General features: G+C 34.6%; 1 protein-coding gene across 5 annotated transcripts in view; it reads left to right on the plus strand.

The window, feature by feature from the left end:
* LOC118184950 (protein turtle-like) overlaps positions 1-12,778 on the plus strand; it is a 531,428-nt gene that overhangs the window by 393,627 nt on the left and 125,023 nt on the right. The gene's annotated exons all lie outside the window — the stretch shown is intronic.

Here is a 12,778-nt window from a genome sequence, read left to right on the forward strand (position 1 = left end):
AACTTATTCGTCGTAGAACGTTGAAATTTTGTACTTAGGACTGCTATAACAATTAGCTGTGCATACACACACACACACATGTGTGTATATATATATATATATATATATATATGTATGTATATAATATGTGTGTGTGTGTGTATGTATATTTTCATTTTGTTACCCGGTTTGGTAAGCTTAGTTTATTTATTCCTATATTTTGAAAATGTGCATTTTTTTGGCTTTAAAAGGGATTGAATTATATACCTTTTTTGTTCCGATTAAAGTTTTTATACTTTAAGTTAATCTCTATGCAATAGTTGTAGAATTATCAACAGTTTAAAAACAGGAGAGTTAAGCCTAACGAACCACATTTGTTTATAGTTGAATCTTTTAGTATATTAATGAATTCAGTTATTGATCTAACTTCAGTGTCTTTTTCCCAGTGGGATCAAAAAATAACTTTCAATTTTTGTGCATCGAAAATTTTGTCTTAGGACTGCTAGATTAAGAGTTATCTTCTCCCGCTGGCCGAATTACTTGTTTTCGCGCAGAAGCTGTACTTTTAGTTTTAGTTGCAAAAATTGTTTAACTGTTTTTAACTGTATTTGATGCTTTAGGTTTTTTTTTTTTTTTTTTTTTTTTTTCCATTTCACGATTTTTCATGACGATGCTTTGAGTTTTATGTATTTTTGCCTTGCCGCAAACTGGGAACTGAATTGATTGAATGAGAACTCTATCTCTAATGAAATTCAAGAAAATAAGTTTAAATGAAGTGCAGTAAAAAATGTGTATAATTTCCTATGCCGTACAAGGAAGTCATATGGTGTCCACATCAGATTTTTTAAATTAGATTTAGAGTTATCTTCTTCTGGTAGATGTGGCAATATTAATCAGATTTTTTTTTTTTTTTTTTTTTTCCTCATCGTCCAATTTTCACTCGTTTTTGTGAGATAATCCATTTTTTATCGGATACGATATAACTCCATGAGCCAACAAAAACCACGAACTTCCACTACCTCAGCCGAGTTCGACCGTATCATGTTTCTATTTAATTAACTTATTTATTAATTATTATTATTATTAAAGCGATAAAAGGCTTTAAAAATAGATTTAATGCAATTACCAATTTTGTGATTATTTATTCCATTAATGCAGTATCTAAAAAAATTTTCCGAGCTTTTATTGAATTTAGATGATGAAATTGATTAAATTAAGTTTCTAATTTCTTTAATTTTTAATGATGCTGTTCATTCAGTTGTATATTTTATTATAGGTAATGTTACTGAGTTCTTTGACATTAATTTATTTATAATAAAATTTCTCTAATGATATTGAAGTTACTAGTGCCTTTTCTAGTGATGATAATCGCGTTAATTTTAAGTTTTTACTCTTGCGATGGGATGAAATTCTTTGATTAATATTGCTACCGTTTCCGACATTAATTATTGAAGGAGTATTTTAAAAGAACTAATGAAATTATGCTACCACCCAAGAATAGCATAATTAGGGTAAGTATAAATATTAAGATTTTATTCGTTATAAAGTTTTAATGTTATGAATAATGTTTGTAATGCTAAAATAATTATTAAAGATTTTTTGCAAGACTGAATTTTACCCCTTATTTTATATTAAAAGATGAGCTAAGCACAGTAAATATTTAAAAAATAGTGAAGCAAAGTAAGAACTAAAATTTACAGTGTGCATTCTTAGTTACAGTTATATCCATCAGATGGCGTTTGATGCTCATAATAAATTCAGGATTGGAAGCATTGGGAGCAATATATTCATGAAAATATTGCATTTCATTGGGACACCATTCTTAACGCTGTACAGTAGCTTTCTGGCTGATTCCATGATACTTAATCAAAACTTGCTTCGCCATGTGTTGATGGCGTCAAAAAGATCTGCCTATTCTCCAATTGCAAGTTACTGGCCTTTCAGATTGTTTCAGTTCCATTTTTTAAGAAATTATTACTCTGAATTTCTTATCATTTTCATCATTCGTACAAAAGTCATTTGTACTTTATGGGACCGTATTGTGCACGAATGGATAAAACCGCTGAATGCTAGTAGTTCGACCTGGTTGGTTTCCGTGGTTGTTCCCCACGTGAAACGTGAATACGAGCCATTTCCAGAGACCTCCGCGAAGGCATTCTTCAGATAGCCTCGTGTGGTTTGCCATATTAAAATAATCTAACTTAACCTTATAAGGTATTTCTCCCGCCTTCGTAGTGTAGTGTCTGCACGCTTGGCGCGTATTCCAGAGGTCCATGGTTTGATTCCCAGAGAAGGCGTTTCTCATTTCCCGGCTAAGGCGTTACTCATTTTTCATCACTCCTGCTATAAACAAAAATATCCTAATGTCTCTACAACCTAATCTGTTTTTTATGACATATCTCATATTCTTGGGTCATAGAAAGGTCACCAAACCTCAGTTGTTCTTTCCTGCTTTATTTAACTAAATGGCACAAATAGCGCTTCGTTAGTTAAATAACCATGATGAGATTTATGTGTTAGTTCTATAGTGTCTCAGCACTATCTGTTATAAATGACACATATATGATATCCTTCCTGATATAAAGCCATCTCGTGGACATGGCTGTATAGAGATTAGCTGGAGATCATTAGTAATAGAAAATCTTGATAACTGTGCTCTTACCGGAATTAAACACGGGATCTTCGAATAACCATCTCCGTATGTTAACAGTTGTACTATAAGAACATATGAAAAGAGTATCGTAATTCCTTATAACTTAACTAAAAATTCTGCATTAAAGCCTTGAGCAGTCTATCCACAATTTATGCATTTGTATAAATTGTCTCATAATTAAGCGAAATGCTTAGAAATACGAATTTTTAAGTATTTATTTGCTGTTACAATTTAAAACGAACACAGTGCTACTAGTCAAAAGTACACTAAGAACTAATTTATTTTATAAGAATTCAAACTACAAAAAAATAAACGATAATTGAAGCTATTGCAATAATAATAAAAACAAGTGACAGTTACATCTTTAAAATTTGTACTCTCGTTCCCAATTTAAAAAAAAATATTTTACAGTTTTTTAATAAACAGTGTGACGATCTCCAATATTTGCTATTGGACCATTTGATGTTTTAGTTTACATATAAAGAAATATTTTGTACATCTGTCGCGGACATCACAAAGACAGTATGAAAAGAACAGACGATATTGAAATAGATGTTACAGGCTGTCTATCTAGCTTAATATCAGAAAACAAAATTGTTCATTATTTCCCTTTCTAAATCATAAGAAATAAGAATATTAAAAATGAGAGAAAATTTGATTCTAATTGGAAGACAAACTAGGTAAAAGAGCAGTTTTAATTTGGCGTAGATAGTAAAAGATTGTCAATCACACTTAGCACAATCTTCTACAGGAACAAATCAAATTTTGCAAAGATGAGAACGACAACCATCTCATATGGAAACCAATAGCTAGAGGAAAAGTAAAATGAGGAAACGCCATCTGTTAAGGAAAATAGCAGTAAAATGTGTAAAAACTAAGGCATTCAAATTTATAAAGTGGTGGAAAAACTGTATTGGAATTAATGTAATTAACTAAGGATGGTATATTTTTGTGAACGTAAAAAGAAACCTAATTGATAAAATGAACCTTTTTTTTTTTTTTTTTTTTTTTGTAAAGCTAAGATTGCTTTTTCGCTCTACGGAAACAATACTGCCTTCCACAGAAAAAAAACTGTCTTTACTTCTGTAGAAAAATGCATACTTTTCACATAACACATTTAGTCTGTGCAGTCTGACACGTTAATCTGACATTCTGATAAAATAATCAGATCTTCGTACTTTAGAAAATGTTTTAGACAAAATTAGACGAAGAATTTTTCCACTATACCCAAAGGGATACAAGTAACAGAAGAAATTTTACATCTTTTGACGAAATAGTTTCAAACGATTTCCTTCCTAACAGTATAAAGAACGTTCTTTCATTGAAAACATCTGAAACTGAAAATTACGATAATATCGTTGTCATCCTGTTTTTCATTCTATTAGATACGATATTGCTCGGATTCAAAACAAGGTGAAATTTCAAAACAAGCTCTTCTCCTTTCCATAAATTGATTTTTCAGTAATTCAATTTTTAGATTTTAATTCGTGGATAATGTCTAACTTATTCTCCAAAGTGATTTAAGATACATTGCCCAGATTAAGAGAACTTTAAAATTTGCATCAGAGCACGAATCGTGAGTCAAAACAATTTTGTATATTGTTCATACCTTATTCAATCCTTTAGTTATAGTTTCGTTAAAATCATACAAAAGACTTTTTCGACTGATGAACTAAATTTCCTTGAAATTGTCCATATGCATCAAAATCTATTATTGATTTTAATTCCAATCTATTTTTCTCCAAAGCTTTTTAAAGCTTTCATCATGAGTTTTGTTTCCTTTGATTTCTAGTTTTCTCGATTGATGGCATTGCGACTTTTTTTCTTTTTGCAAAGGAAAGAAAAATCTGCTTATTTGTTCCCTGCTCATTTAGTGGAGTCGATCAAGAATTTTAGTTGGAGTAGGAGACATGAAAAATGCACAGCACCGTCGCTGGGACTAGAACTCTATAGCTTCTGATTATTAGCCGGACATGCTGTCTAATTACGCTAGGAAGGCACGTAATAAGCATAGAAAAAAGCCTTACAATTTACATGACGCATTTTCGACTTGCTATTTTTATGATACAAAGAACGATCTTATGCTGCACCCTTCGGCATGTTGAGATTTTTTCTATAAAAACAAGATCAGTTTAAAATAGTATTATTATGACACAGTCATAAACTTTTGAAAGGAATTCTACGCATAAAATTTGCTACAAATGTTGAAACAATTAACTTGATTTCTGTAGCCTGTTTCTTTTTATTGAATCACACATAAGTAAAATGCCGCCCAACTGGTATAGTGATTAGCGTCGCTGACTGCCGTGCCGAAGGGCCCGAGATCAAATCCCGAAGAAAGCATGGATATTTGTAAGTGTATAACGTCCGTTCGGCATAGGGGCTTTCTAAATATGAGGGGAGCCGAAAGTCCTCTCAAAAGGTTGGTGGGAGATGACCTGTCTCCTCCAGGGTGTTTTTCATCAAAATTGGGGGCGGAACCTATAAGGTGCTCAAGGCTGTTGCCAAAGACAGTCGTAATCTTGCGCTCCTTGCCACGAGGAATATTGTGGGCTTGGGCTGACTATAGATCAGACAAGTGAGCATTAGTCAGCAACAACAAAATCAATAAAATACTTTAATTTTATCTTGCTATCCTTTTTTACTTCATTTTATTTACCTTTTCACCTTTGTGGCAACAGCGAAACCTCTACTCTCATAAAAAGAAATTTGAAAAATCCTTTTGATCGTATACCAAGTTTAATAAAAAAAAGTTCTTTATTTTAATTAAAGGGAATTTTATTTTGGTTTTATTTTGAAAGTGCTGTACTCATACAGTGGTTAATATATATATATATATATATATATATATATATGTATGTATATTTTCCTTTTTGTTATTTATATATATGCATATATGTATATTTTCCTTTTCGTTCAGAGAAAATGTTCTTTTAACCATTTCTCCACCTCTCCTAAAAATAAAGGAAGAGATAAATTGGTGCAGCTAGCTGTAAAAGTTTACATCTGGCCGTATTTAATTAACTGTGTCTCTTTGTGCAAAACTCTATAACTGCAAAGCATAAAAAACATATTGTTTCAGGGATAAAATTATTTTCAAACCTAAGTTTCTAAAGTGGGATAAGAAACGATTGTTTTTATTTTATTATAGTTGCGTTTATTAGTAGTAAATTTTTAATTAACCTCGACTTCTTTGCTTTTAACTCAGCTTATTCTACTAAGGTAAACACAGTGATTTAACATTTAGGTAAAATTCGAGCGTAAAATAAGTGTCCCTTCGTATAATAGGCAGTTTTAAATCCCGTGTACAATCCGAATTTATTGAATAGAGTATTGCTATCTTTTTAATGCATAAAAAATGTCAGTAAAACGAGAAAAAGTAGTGAGTAGAAGAAAGGATAAATGGCAGATTTTGAGGATAATCTTGTGTAAACATTTTCAAAAACATCTGCCTCTAGATTACTGCATAAGGCTGAAGTGAACAAACAGCATACGCAGAGTAACTTGCAAATGAAGAAGAGAGGCTCTTTTGTTTGCTATTTAAAATGCATTTAGCTTTGACGGTTTATGAGGTATTTTCTCCCTCCTTTCTGTATGCCTTCGTGGTGTAACGGTAACACACTCGGCACCTATTCGAGAGGTCCAGGTTCGAGTTCCGGCGAGGACATTCCTCATTTTGTATGTACTCCTGCTACAAAATAACCTAATGACTACAGTGACGCCCGAACTAAAAGATAGTGGATGATGGTTCCTCACCTGTTATTTGGCGACTGGATCTCCTAGTCCCCAGTCGCCCTTTACACGTAGGAATATATAAGGTAGTTTCTCTCTCCTTTTCTGTATGTCTCTCGTGGTGTAACGTAGAAATCGACGCGTACTCGAGAGGTCCAGGTTCAAGTCCCGGCGAGGGCACTGCTCACTTTTCACGTCTCCAGCATCAAAATGACCTAATGACTACAGATTTTAAGCTGAAATAAAAGACATTTTTTTCTGTTATCAAAATTAATTTTATTTGCCACTAATATTCGTAATGAAATTATAGAAATTCTCCATTACTTTCCTTTAAATAGACGAAATAATTCGTTTCAAACCAGAAATGAATTATTATAAAAGTACGGGAAACCTATATGTGTAATATGTGTATATACACTGCTCAAAACAATTAAAGGATATTGCGGTTTTAGGTGGATCTTGTGGCTGGGAAACCTTTTAGCTGATTGATACATGGTCGACAGACGTAGTAGGTTATATGAGAATAAATTACACATGTTTGGCAGAAAAAAAATGCATTTTATTGCGCATTTGTGTACAAAAGGAAAAAAGCACAATTTGTGCATATGAGAAAAAAAGAATAAGAAAAGTTGTTTTCTTCAAAGGAAATCATTTTCAGTAGGGGATATGGTTTCTACGGACGGCCAACAACGTTGAACACCTTTGAGACATGGAGTCAATGAGGCTATTAATCACGAGTTTGGGTATTCTGTCCCACTCTTTCAGAAGAGCTCTTTCCAGTTCTTGGAGAGTTTGTGGGGGTGGTTGGCGGCCAGCAACTCGTCTTCCTAGAGCGTCCCAAACGTGTTCTATTGGATTCATGTCTGGAGAACACGCTGGCCATTTCATTCGTACGATTCCTTCCTCGAAAAGGAAATCCTCCACCAGGTTAGCACGATGTGGCCTGCAGTTATCGTCCATTAAAATGAAGTCATCTCCGATTGCTGCAGCGTAAGGGACTACAATAGGTCTGAGGATCTCATCCTTATATCGGCGACCAGTCAGAAGTCCATCTCGAATGATGTAGAAGTCTGTGCGCCCGTCAATGGAGATGCCACCATACATCAACACTCCCCCACGGCCAAATCTGACACTTTCGTGAACGAACGCAGGATTATTCCTACTGCCACGGTCCCTCCAGATGAAAATACGCCTATTATCGCGATGAACAGAAAAACGGGACTCGTCAGAAAAAAGAACATTGCTCCATTCATTTCTCCTCCAGTTCACATGCTCTGTTGCCCACTCCCTGCGGTCGCGAAGATGCCTTGATATTAGTCTAACACATACCATCGGTCGACGAGCATACAGACCTACACCACGGAGTCGGTTTCGGACAGTCTGAGTTGAAACCGTGCTGACAGTAGCCGAGCGAAGGTGTTGTTGGAGAAGAGTATCATTCATATTTCGGTGTCTCCGAGTCGTTAACACTAAATAACGATCTTCATTGGGCGTTGTTGCCCGTCTATGACCTTCCCCTGGTCTTCGGCCTGCACTTCCAGTTTCCAAAAAGTGGTTCCAGATCCTGGAAATCACACTTTGTGACACTCCAATGGCTTGCGCTACTTCGGCTTGAGTTTGGCCCCCTTCTAAACTACCAACAACTCTCCAAGCTTTTAAATCGGTTAAATGACTTCGCTGAGACATCGTACTCATCGAAACAAAGCAGTCACTGAATGCCGATCATCCTTGTCTTCATTGTCTTTTGTTCAGTTGAAAGTCAAATTTCATTCGCTGCCGCTGAAGCGACGTTTTTGACGTCGAACACAAAATTAGCATACTCCATAGTTTGAAAATCAGAAAAATTTGCATTTGTGATTCTCTTCTTCCATTTTCGCCAAAAAAAAATTTGCTTATATCTTTATTTTATATAAAATCCACAATATCCTTTAATTGTTTTGAGCAGTGTATGTACATTTTAAGATAGTCGATACACAATGATATATTTTTATATATTTCGGCCGTACTACAGATGGTATGATGATTCTATGATTTATCCTACGAGAATCAAATTGATGTAAAATCTAATTTTAAATACTTTCGTTAACAAAATACTGAAAATGCTTTTGGTGCTGAAAATTCTTTGTAATTTTATTTCATTGCTAACACTATAAATTGTGATATCAAACGTTCTCATTTAATGATGATACAAAAGTGGAGCGTAGTAAAAACAAAAAAGAAGAATAAAAAGCAAATGCTCAAATCGATTTGCTTTTTTCATTAGGAATTTTTAACTGCAAATCCATTTTCTTGTTTCCTTAACAGACAAGAAGCGGCGTTACTTCGCTTAGATTATTGTCTGGTGTGAGTCACGTGCAGTACGTGACCAGAAAACGTGTCCAGAATCTCTAGAATCTAATCAAAATCTTTTTCCCCGCTTCATTTCGAGAAATTGCTCTACAAAACGGAAAGAGAAATTGCATTTAAAAATCCAGCAGGCGTTTCTTTTTTATTCTGGGTTGATAATACCAACTAAAAGGAATTTTAAAAAACGGGAAATATTCTGTATCTTTTGTGCCTTATCTAGATGATGTGTAAATAAAACATAGTTTATTGTACATAAAGTATATTTTCCTTTTAATTCTGTGTCTTATTTTAATCTTTAAGTATAATATTGTATCATTCTTTATTGGCTTTCTTTATTTTTAAAAGTTAAAATTCTCTAAGGCCTTAAAAATGCTTCAACCGGGGTAGTGGTTAGGGCCTCTGACTGCCATATCGAAAGGTCCGGGTTCAGAGAAGGCATGGGTATTTGTAAATCTATAGTGTCTTTACGAGACGGGAACAGAAAATATACGGCGAGCCGAACGTCCTCTCTAGGGACAGGCGGTAGGAGACCCTCGGGCTCTCCACCCCCCCCGAGGTGTTCTTCCTCGAAATTAGTGGCGGAACTGAGCTGATACACCATACAGGTTGGGTTGTACCTGTATGGTGCTCAAGGCTCATGCCAACGCCAGGCGCATTGACTCCTTGCCACTATGAATGTCGTGGGCTTGTGCACACCATTGTCAGGCTAGTGAGACTAGTAACAACTGCAACAATATGAATCTTACTCATGATATATTGCTATAGTTGTGATATTACAGATTGCTTTTCCATACTGTTCAAAAGTTCTTTTCAAGAAACTCTTACTTTTATCTTAAATGACAACATTTCCTTTTTGAATCTGCACCCAACAGTAACCGTTATGAGTTCCCATTAAAGACTACTAGTTCATTTCGTATTCTGTTACCAGCTAATGTATTAGCTGTGTGAAAAGGATTTTCATGATTTTCCGTGTATGTAATCTGAATGTAAACTAAATTCCAAAGTTTTTTTTAACTTTCAGTCTGCCATTACTTATAGTCTAGAAATTCCCTTTAATCTGTGATAACAGAGACATTGACTTTGCTCATAAGATGGTATCTGTTTTCTTAAACAACGCACCCTCTAATAAAACAAAATTCCCTACATTTAGGGATATTACCTTGCATATTAAGCAGTTAAATCCTAGAGAAATCAAGGTAATTGATAAGATTTCAAATAAAGCCTTTAATGTTTGCCTGAAAAAAGTGACTATGTTTCTCTGTAAACTTTTCAAAGCATGTTTACGATCCAAATGTCTGGAAGACAGTGTATGTTATTGTTTTCGATACACCGATAGCAAATTATAGTATATTCTTAGTAGTTAAAGACCAGTAAGTTTATTTAAATTATTTTAAAAGGTTATTCATGAACAGGTGAAATACTTCATCCTGTTCAACGACATTATTTTACTACATTAGTTTGGTTTCCGTTCTACTCAGTATGGTTCCCTCTCTAACACTGTATATTAGTTTGGTTTCCATTCTACCACTCATCAGATTCTACATGTCGTAGAGAACACTTGTGAAAGATTCGATAATTAAAATGCCTTGGGGGCATACTTCCTTGGCTTTGAGAGTGTGTTTAATGAAATCAGGCATATCAAACTTATTTGAAAACTGTTTAGCCATAACTTCCGAGTTGATCGCCAGTTGTGTTAGATTACGCTCCTTCAGAATCGACAAATGTCGCTCTGATATCTAATTCATTCAGTTCGGAGTACCCCTGTGCTCATTACTTGAGCCTACTGTGTAATCCTTTTCACAAAAGATACTCTTCTCTCGGCCTTTAAAGAAGTCATATTTGCGGATGATACAGCGATATTTTGTAAAATCTTAATATCCAGATCGTGCCTTTACGTTAGTTCAAGATGCCCTGGACAATGTTCAAAAGTGGTGCGAAAAGAGATATAAGATAAATGCTAAAAAGGCTTTCTGCTTGTTATTTCAGACAAGTTTCGGAGGCAAGTAATACACATCTGGATATTAATAGGAAGAGTAAAAATCATAGGATGGCTACTGGCAAATACTTAGGATTGGTCTGGAGTTGAAGATATAGTTTCAAAGACCACAACCGTTATGTTCTGAATAAAACAAATTCTGCTTTAATGAGCCAGGTAGAATTGGTAGAGAGAAAATCGGTTCTCGCAATCGACTCTAAACTTTCTCATTTACAAGACTATATTCCAATCTATCGGCACTGCCTGTATTGTTGCTAAGTCTACATATAAGAAAAATCATTAATCCTTTCAAAACCAATATCTCAAGTTTACTACAATTTTGTATGTTCAATTCTACATATTGATTTCAAAATGGAGCTTGAGTCTGTTCTTTCCTCCACGGCTAGTTATATCTATGAAAAGTTTAAAGTTCTGCTACAAAGTGTTGGAATAAATTCTTGATTAAGACGAGTTTGCCTAGCCACAAATATGGAGACCAGTGACAGTCGTGAACTCGTAATTTTTGTTTCAGCGCCGTTGTGGATGCACGTTCCCCAATTTTCAGCTCGAAAACTTAATAGTTACTGATTGGATTTTAATGTTACTAACAGCATACATTATATGGCAATAAGCAGCAGCTTCTGCTGCTAGATATTTTATCATCACTAGACGGAGTAGAGTAGTAACGCTTGGTAGCAACGCTTGGTAACGCTTGGTCAGAGTAGCAACGCTTGGTTTAGAGCCAAGCGTTGCTACTCTGTGACTACCACATTTGAAGCTCCTGATATCACGTAAGTATGAGAATCCCTTTATTGTCTTAGGCGGGCTTTTTTTACTTCGTAGCACCTGTCTGGGCTTATCAGACCTTGACTTCTTCAAATACAATTGTTAGTAGTTAATCAGACCTTCAACTAGTTCAAATACAATTTACTTAGATATTACTTAAAGTTCTTGGGTGAATTTTGTACCTTTAACTTAACTTTGCAAGTAAACGGATACAGATGATACTTTACATTTCAAATTATTTTATCTCCACGCTTGTAAGGGATAAACTAAAAATAATACAACACACAGCTCCCAGTTAACTAGACTTGTCAGCGAACACAAGGTTTCATTTAAACAGCTTGTAAGTAGAATATCTAATAATTTCTAAAGAGAGGCTACAACTTCATGGACTACTTCTTAACAGCAACTCAAATCTGATCTCATCAGCCAAATGTGCCCTGAGATATTACGCTGACATGAGGCAGCATGCAATCGCCACGTGACAAGCTGAACGGTTGTCAATCAATATAAATTCAAACTTTTATACGCGGTTGCTCCTCCAATTTTATAACAAATTCCTTGCCACTCAGATTTGCATAAATTTCTAGAAGAAGCAAAACCCTGATGAAATGAGACGATAGGAAAGATGTATAAAAATCAATCTGGTTAGTGAAACTCAAATAAAAGGCCACAACTTAATTGACAAATATTTTATTGTATTACGTTAATCTTATGCCTTTAGTTTAATTAATTAAAGTATGAACTATAATAAGTTAGATTTCTTTATGTGTTGCTGTTTATTCCAGTTTTTTCTATTAATGGGAAAAAAGGGAAATTACATATTTTATGCAGACTATATAATAAACTGAAACCATGAATGCAAAATAGATAAAAAGACGAAACATATTTTTTGTTTAAATGACATTTATAAGGTATTTTCTCCCACCTTTCCTCATGCCTTCGGTATAAGGGAATGTATATAAGGTATAAAGGTGGTGGCCGACAATTCGTCACCACCAGGATTTCGCGACTGTGTCCTCTTATCAGGTTCAATGTTCCTTCTAACCTTCTTCGGGAACATGCAAGGACCTGACTCGGAACAGAGAGCTTACTAAAGCTATGTTCAAAACTGTGGGAAGTAAACAGGATACACAAGAAGGGTATACTAAACCCTTTATTTTTCTCTATTTACAATGACTTCCGTACTTCGGAATACACCGACCCGCTACTTGGGGTCAAAACGTAAAAGTATAAAAATAAAACTAAACTCTAATTTAACTTTAGAATAATAAACGTAGAAGATTGGCTTTATATTAACAGGAAGCGTA

The sequence above is a fragment of the Stegodyphus dumicola genome, chromosome 2 (assembly GCF_044657685.1).
Source record: "Stegodyphus dumicola isolate Sdum_Otavi_A_Nest chromosome 2, ASM4465768v1".
Taxonomy (NCBI): Eukaryota; Metazoa; Arthropoda; class Arachnida; order Araneae; family Eresidae; genus Stegodyphus; species Stegodyphus dumicola.